The sequence below is a fragment of the Gekko japonicus genome, unplaced genomic scaffold (genome assembly GCF_001447785.1).
Source record: "Gekko japonicus isolate JY-2015 unplaced genomic scaffold, Gekko_japonicus_V1.1 scaffold324, whole genome shotgun sequence".
Classification (NCBI taxonomy): Eukaryota; Metazoa; Chordata; class Lepidosauria; order Squamata; family Gekkonidae; genus Gekko; species Gekko japonicus.
The window spans coordinates 549676-558181 of NW_015168056.1; the positions used below are offsets into that span (position 1 = coordinate 549676).

The window sequence follows — 8506 nt, forward strand, 5'->3', positions numbered from 1 at the left end:
GCACAGGAACGGAGTTCCGGCTGGCTCCTGAGGTGGCCACGCCCAGCAGGAACTCATTAGCATAACAGGCCACACCTCACAGCAGGAACCCATTAGGATTGGCTGCATTAGGGGTGTGGCCTAACATGCAAAGGAGTTCCTGCTCCAAAAAAAGGCCCTGGGTTTTGACAACAAACAAGGTCAACAGAATAAGAAGCAAAAGGTGGGTGTGGCTGGATGACCACACTTCCGGTAACATGGGGGTGCGGCCTAATGTGCTAATGAGCTGTGCTGTCAGGGTTGTGGCCTAATATGCTAATGAGTTCCTGCTGGGCTTTTTCTACAAAAAAAGCCCTGCTTAGGGCATTCACACTGAGTAGGCAGCTGATGCACCATAGGTAGGCTTGCCAACCTCCAGGTGGAGCCTGGAGAGTTCCTGGCATGACACCTGATTTCCAGTTGTCAGAGATCCGTTCCCCTGGAGAAAACAGCTGTTTTGGAGGGTGGACTCTGTGGCACCACATCCCTGCTGAGCTCCCTCCCCTCACCAAACCCCGCCCTCCCCAGGCTCCACCCCCCAAAACTCCAGGTGTTTCCTAACCCAGAGGTTGGAACCTTAACCATGGGTCTCAGCTCACTCCAAGCTAGCAGTCGCATGGGAAATGGCAACCACTAGGGGGCTTGGAGGCAGAGACACGGGGTTGTGATATTGGCTACATTGTCACTTGTGAGGAAAACCTAGAAGCGATTTAGGGCAGCTCTAGGAATTACTGGAAACTCTATGGCAAAACCACAGAGTTTCCAGCAACTCCTAGAATTCCAGGGCTCTTTTTGTAGAAAAAGCCCAGCAGGAACTCATTAGCATAATAGCCCACACCCAACAGCAGGAGCTCATTAGCATATTGGGCCACACCCTGACAGCACAGCTCATTAGCACATTAGGCCGCACCCCCATGTTACCAGAAGTGTGGTCATCCAGCCACACCCACCTTTTGCTTCTTATTCTGTTGACCTTGTTTGTTGTCAAAACCCAGGGCTTTTTTTGGAGCAGGGACTCCTTTGCATGTTAGGCCACACACCCCTAATGTAGCCAATCCTAATGAGTTTCTGCTGTTGGGTGTGGCCTATTATGCTAATGAGTTCCTGCTGGGCGTGGCCAACTTGGGAGCCAGCCGGAACTCCGTTCCTGTGCATTCCTACATTCCTGCCCCAAAATAGCCCTGGAGCTACCCTATATCGTTTCTGCTCGGAGTGTCAGGGGCCAGCAATAGCAATGGTCGGGAGGCCTCTCTCTATAGCGGGGGGCCTGGAAACGCCAGTAGAGTGTGCTTTTGAGCAGAAAAACAAACCAAACCACTTCCGTCTGGATTGGGTCAAACGTTTCTTGGGCTGATTCTTTGTGCCAGATTTCACCCTCTGCATCTTGGTGAAGTAGCCGTTGACTGAAGTCGTGACTAAAACTGGATCGTGTAAATAGGCCAGTTCCTGCCTCTTCTTCTGTCCCTGCTTGCCTCTTCTGCCCTGAAAATACCTCTTAACCAAGGCCCAGCTTACACAATTCCCATGACACAGGGGTTTGAAAGGGTTGCCAACATCCATGCGGGGCCTGGAGATCTCCCGGAATTACAACTTATCTCTGGTTGGCAGAGATCAGTTCCCCTGGAGGAAATGGTTGCTTTGGAGTGTGGACTCTTTGGCATTGTACCCTGTTGAAGTGCCTCCCCTCCTCAAACCCCACCCTTCCCAAACTCCACCCCAAAACCTCCAGGAATTTTCTACCCTGGAGCTGGCAACCCTAGTTCAGCAGAACAGGATGTCCGGTCCCAGGCAAAGGGGAGGATGCTTATGCCTACAAAATGGGGACCGAAGGGTCACAGCAACCATCTCCCCCAAATCTCACAGGCCCAGTGTCAGTTAGCACTGCCATATTGCTGGAATGTGTGTGGGGGGAAACCACCTTGCTCTGCTTGCTATACACAGGGTGCGGTCAGACGGCGTGCCGAAGCGGTTTAAACTGCTCTGGTTCCAATCAGATTATATTTGATCCGGGACAAGCGCGATCACACTTACCCCCCTCACCGCGCAGCACATCGCTCCCGGGCATCCACACTACAGGCGCGCAGCAGTGCGCATCAGCGGTTTTCCCCCCACTGTTTGCGCATGCGCATAGGCGCCCATCCATATAATTGAAATCTTCATGCAAAAAGCATGCCCCGAAGCAAACACTTCCCTTTAAACTTTTACAATGAAACTGGCCTCCGTGAGGTCCTGGACTTGTCTAAAGCTTAAAATGAAGCACTGTTTTTTAATTCGTTTTATTAATGCTGGGGCATATCACCGACACTAAAGAATAAAATGGAGAAGGGGCTTCCGAGCGGAAGTGGCTCTACACCGGCGGAGGCGCGATCACACGTCAGGAAAATGTGGCTAGAACCGGAGCAGCAGGAAAACACCACTTGGGGACCTGGTAGCAAAATTTTTGTTGTTGTTGTTCAGTCGCACAGTTGAGTCTGACTCTTTGCGACCCCATGGACCAGATCACACCAGGCCCTCCTGTCTTCCGCCGTCCTCTGAAGTTTGCTCAACTTCATGTTCGTTGCATCGATGACACTGTCTAACCATCTCATCCTTTGCCGTCCCCATCTTCTTTGACCTTCAATCTTTCCCAGCATCAGGGTCTTCTCCAGTGAGTGCTCCCTTCTCATTGGGCGGCCAAAGTATTTGAGCTTCAGTTTCATTATCTGGCCTTCCAGGGAACAGTCAGGGTTGATTTCTTTTAGGATTGACTGATCTGATCTTCTTGCAGTCCAAGGGACTCTCAAGAGTCTTCTCCAGCACCATAGTTCAAAAGAATCTATTCTTCAGCGCACGGCCTTCCTTATAGTCCAACTCTCGCAGCCATACATGACTCCGGTTTAAAGCGGGGTTGAGCTGGTTGGCAACGGCTAGGGACGGGAGGCAGATGTTGGCTGTGTGATCGCGCGTAAATAGTCCGTTTCTAACCGGCACGTATACCGGCTCAAATGGCCATTCTGAATGCGCCCACAGAGTTTCACTGTCTGGGTGTTATCTACTTTCTTGACCTTGGGATGTTCCAGCTGCTGGCGGCTTTTGCTGGGAACCAACGGCTTTTGCTTTTTGCCCGCTTTCTTTCCCCGCACGCGCGAGCTTTGCTTATTGGCTTCAGCTTGTAAGTGTGTGTGTGTGTGTGTGTTTGATCCTACTATAATTCAGGGTGCCATACTGTTCCCGGGCATTTCTGACACAAACCGTACACGTGTCATAGTCCTGGCGTACCAATAAACAGAACCCTTCTTACGAAGCGCCGTGTTGTGTGACCTGAGGATCGGACCCTGACACCCAGCCTGCCTGAATCTGGAGCGTGGTGTGATTAATAAGCCGGGTGTCTCGATTAATTAAGTGCTTAATATCTGATGTGGAATCCTTGCACTTCCCTTTGAGAAGAAGCACATGGCAGCAGAGCTAATTATTTGTCAGAAAAATTATTCCCCCCCCCGCCCCGCCATGCAAACCACCAGGGGAGAATTCTCTGCGATGTGTCGGCGGATATTTAATTATCACAAAGGCATTGAGGGTTGAGGGGGCCCGATTTAATACGTTCCTAATGAAATCTCCTGAATTGTGTTGGCGGCTGTAAAGAATCCATTATTTCCTAACAGCTGAATTCGGGCTGGAAATTGATCATCGCCCGAGGAAATGCCAGCTGCAGGGTCTTATCTGTGAAAACCACACCCCCTTTCCCCAAACCCGACGTCCCAAATTCCCAGAACAAACAGCACGGAGGGACATTTCACACATATATATGAGAAATCTCCCCCCCCCAGCGCCCCCCGGTATGCAGTTGTGACTTTAATGAGTGAATAATTTGTGATTAGAATCTGATGGGTTGCATGTTGGCTGAAGAAACTCCCCAAGAAGTTAACAGGGTCCGTGCTGAGATTGGTAGCTGCTGCTATCCAAACAACACAAGTCTATAGACTCTTGGGCTGTGGCTCAGTGGCAGAGCATCTGCTTGATATGCAGAAGGTCCCAGGTTCAATCCCCGGCATATCCAGTTAAAAGGACAAGGCAGTAGGTGATGGGAAAGACCTCCGCCTGAGACCCTGGAGACCCATAAAGAGGGGCTGTGGCTCAGTGGCAGAGCATCTGCTTGATATGCAGAAGGTCCCAGGTTCAGTCCCCGGCATCTCCAGTTTAAAGGACCAGGCGGTAGGTGATGGGAAAGACCTCTGCCTGAGACCCTGGAGAGCTGTGAAGAGGGGCTGTGGCTCAGTGGAAGAGCATCTGCTTGGCATGCAGAAGGACCCAGGTTCAATCCCCGGCATCTCCAGTTAAAAGGACCAGGCAGTAGGTGATGGGAAAGACCTCCGCCTGAGACCCTGGAGAGCTGTAAAGAGGGACTGTGGCTCAGTGGAAGAGCATCTGCTTAACATGCAGAAGGTCCCAGGTTCAATCCCCGGCATCTCCAGTTGAAAGATCTGGCAGTAGGTGATGTGAAAGACCTCTGCCTGAGACCCTGGAGAGCTGTAAAGTGGGACTGTGGCTCAGTGGAAGAGCATCTGCTTGGCGCGCAGAAGGTCCCAGGTTCAATCCCCGGCATCTCCAGTTAAAAGGACAAGGCAGTAGGTGATGGGAAAGACCTCCGCCTGAGACCCTGGAGACCCATAAAGAGGGGCTGTGGCTCAGTGGCAGAGCATCTGCTTGATATGCAGAAGGTCCCAGGTTCAATCCCCGGCATCTCCAGTTAAAAGGACCAGACACTATGTGATGTGAAAGAACTCAGCCTGAGATGTTGGAGAGCGGCTGCCAGCCTAAGCAGACAATGCTGACCTTGATGGACCAATAGTCTGATTCAATATGAGGCAGACTCATGTGGACACTTGGTTCTTGACGCCTTGGCATATGGAAGAGAGCTCAGTAGTCTCCTGTTCCAGGATAGATTTTCTCTTATTTGTTTATTTAGTAAATTTCTATTTTGTCCTTCCTCCAAGGATCTCGAGGGGGTCTGCATCATTCTTCCTTCTTCCTTTTTATCATCACAACAACCCTGTGAGGAAGGCTAGTCTGGGAGTGTGTGGCTGGCCCAAGGTCACCCAAAAAGGTTTCCATGGCAGAGTGGGGATTTGAACCTGTGTCTCCCAGGTCCTAGTGGGACATGCTAACCACTCCACCATGCTGCCACTTACTTCCCTCTCTCAATATTAATTCTATGGTATTGGCAAAATACCTTCTGCTGGCTCCATCCATCCATCCATCCATCCATCCATCCACCCACCCATCCATCCATCCATCCATCCATCCATCCATCCATCCATCCATCCATCCATCCATCCATCCATCCATCCATCCATCCATCCATCCATCCATCCATCCATCCATCCATCCATCCATCCATCCATCCATCCATCCATCCATCCATCCATCCATCCACCCACCCATCCATCCACCCACCCACCCATCCATCATCCATCCATCTATCTATCTATCTATCTATCTATCTATCTATCTATCTATCTATCTATCTATCTATCTGTCTGTCTGTCTGTCTGTCTGTCTGTCTGTCTGTCTGTCTGTCTGTCTGTCTGTCTGTTCATCTATCAGTTTGGTGTCGTGGTGAAGTGCGCGGACTCTAATCTGGGAGAACCGAGTCTGATTCCCCACTCCTGCACTTGCACCTGATGGATGACCTTGGACAAGCCATAGTTCTGGCACAGCTGTTCTTGAAAAAGAGAAGTTTCTGTCAAGAGCTCTCTCAGCCCCACCTACCTCCCAGGGTGTCTGTTGTGGGGAGGGGAAGGGAAAGGATTGGTAGTTTTGTGGGGTGCAGATTTCCTGACCAGGGCCTGTGTGGTTGCCCCCCTTCTGTAGGGGATTCTAAAGGGAGGTAGTGAATCACACTCGAACTAGTGCCCGCTAAAGATCTGCCCCAAGCTCTCTCATCCCCGCCTCAGACCTTTTCCCTCCCTAATGAATTTCCTGTAAGAAGACACACGCCAAGGTCAAGTATTTTTGCCTCACAACCGCCAAAGTCTGTGACGCTGACACAAAGGATTCCGTTTTTCCAGACGGCCCCCCTGGGACTTGTCACCAGGCCTAAAGACACTGCATATATATATATTTTTAGAACCCAGGAAAACGGCCCCCGGGCTTGTCACCCGTCTGAGCTTGTTGCTTGTCAGATCAGAATCCTAATTGAGGCCTGCCGGTGGCCCAGTGGAAGGTGACACACGGCGTGTCCATAAATAATGAGGTGGCAGGTGGAGAGACCGTCTCTTCTCCCCCTCCATGCACCGCCCCTCGAGGCTCCGAGGCTCCACTTGCATCTCTGTGGAAGAATAATGCACAAGTAACAGGGAGCGTGGCAAAGCCTGCAGTCGAAACAAGGCTGTTTCCCCACAATCTGTCCCAGCGGCTGAAGACTTGGAGTGGAATGGGTTATACCTAGATTGCCAGCTCTGGGTTGGGAAATCCCTCGAGATTTGGGGGTGGAGGGAGAGAGGGGGGGGGGAGTCTGGGGAGGCCTACAGTTGCCAACCTCCAGGTGGGGCCTGGGGATCTCCTGCTTTTACAACTGATCTCATGTCCTCCTGTCCTGCAGATTCTATCAGGACGAACGAGACCATCTTATACTACCCCTTCTGTCTAGATTTAGCCCTTTGCAGTCTTATCTTGACTTTAGGCCAGAAGTCCTTCGTAAATTCCTCTTAGAAGACGTTCAGAGCTCAGTGACTTAAAGGTAAAGGTTCCCTTGCTCGAAAGCCAGTCGAATCCGACTCTGGGGTTGCGGTGCTCATCTCCGTTTCAAAGCCGAAGAGCCAGCGCTGTCCGAAGACGTTTCTGTGGTCATGTGGCCGGCATGACTAAACACCAAGGCGCACGGAATGCTGTTACCTTCCCACCAAAGCGGTACCTATTTATCTACTTGCTATTTCTTGCTTTCGAACTGCTAGGTTGGCAGGAGCTGGAACTAGAGACGGGAGCTCACTCCATCATGCGACACACTGGGGTCCCGAACTGCTGAACTACTGACCTTCCACAGCCTGCAATTCAGCGTCTTAACCACTTGAGCCACCGCAGCTCCTCTCAGTGACTTACGCTGTGGCAAAATTTTGTTGCTTAGCTCTTAGGAAACGTAAGCTTATTTTAGCTGAAAAAATTGTATGATTCTTTTATTAACACTGTTTTACTTTACTAATGTTATTAACGCTCTCCTGTTAATGTTTTTATATTATTCCCATGTTATTACTGTTTTTATCCCATTTATATCAGAATTGTACTGTCTTACTGGCTCCTGCCGCAATCAGTTAGATTGATTGATTGACGACTGATCTCCAGCTGACAGAGATAAGCTCCCCTGGAGGAAATGGCTGCTTTGAAGGGTGGACTCTATGGCATTGGACCATGCTGAGGCCCCTCCCCTCTCCAAAACCCGCCCTCTCCTGGCTCCACCCCCAAAGTCTCCAGGTGTTTTCCAACCCAGAGCTGGCAACCCTAGGAAGGCCAGAGTTTGGGGAGGGACCTCAGCAGGGTGTCATGCCATTCACCTTCCAAAAGCAGCCATTTTTTCCAGGGGAACTGATCTCCTGTGAGCTGGAGATCAGTTGTAATTCCAAAAGATCTCCAGCCACCCACTGGAAGTTCAACACTATATATCAAAAAAGAAAGAAAAAATGCTGTTAAGTGACCTCCACGCCTGAGAGGAGAGAACGGAGAGTATCAGTTTACTTCCCCTCAATCAGAAAACATACCTTTACACATTTATCTGCCATTTTGACATATTTATTGCTTTACAACTGTTAACCTTATAACCGTAGCTTGTTATTTAGTTTTGCCTTTGCACATCTTCATCATGCTACATGTCAATTTGCTGTTCAGCCTGTCTATAAGTTTGACCCTTGCCTGCCATTCCAATGCATTTGATAAAGTGTGCATGCGCATGAAAGGCTCCTACCTTGAATAAAACTTTGTTGGTCTTAAAGGTGCCACTGGACTCTAAAGTTGTTCTATGGCTTCAGACCACCTGGAACACACTAGATATGCCAACACAAAGAAATTAACTGTGCGTGGTGTCAATAACAATTTCAAAAATCAATAAATAATGATAATTGAACTGCCCACCCAGCGGTTCAAAAGCAATTAATTGCAAGTAGATAAATGGGTACCCACCCTTAGTAGGGTGGGGGGCACCCTGCCTAACGTGGTGGTCGGCAGCAGCGGCGGCGGCGACAAGACATCGGCTCCAGGAAAAATCGGAGGTGGCGTGGCGAGACGGCGGGGGCGGCAGCGGCGGAGCAATCCCTGGCCATCAGGAGAGAAGGAAAAAAAATCCTAGCGACTGCCGTTGAGACGGGCGCGTGATGACGTCGGGCGCTGGCGCAGCGGAGCCAGAAGGACGTTGCTGGGCCGGAGGAAGGCGTGAGTCACACGACCCGAGAAAAGAAGAACTGTCGCCAGATCGTCGAACTGGAGCCCGCCGGGGACGATTGCCGAGCCGAGAACGAACGAG

At 50.6% G+C, this 8506-nt stretch overlaps 3 non-coding genes across 3 annotated transcripts; all 3 read left to right on the plus strand.

Moving 5' to 3' along the window:
- Window positions 1-4120: 4120 nt before the first annotated feature.
- TRNAI-GAU lies at window positions 4121-4192 on the plus strand. Its single transcript has one exon. It is a non-coding gene; the product is annotated as a tRNA-Ile (tRNA).
- A 204-nt stretch (window positions 4193-4396) lies between these two features.
- Window positions 4397-4468, plus strand: TRNAV-AAC. The gene has a single exon. It is a non-coding gene; the product is annotated as a tRNA-Val (tRNA).
- Window positions 4469-4671: 203 nt separating this feature from the next.
- TRNAI-GAU lies at window positions 4672-4743 on the plus strand. The gene has a single exon. It is a non-coding gene; the product is annotated as a tRNA-Ile (tRNA).
- Window positions 4744-8506: the final 3763 nt, after the last annotated feature.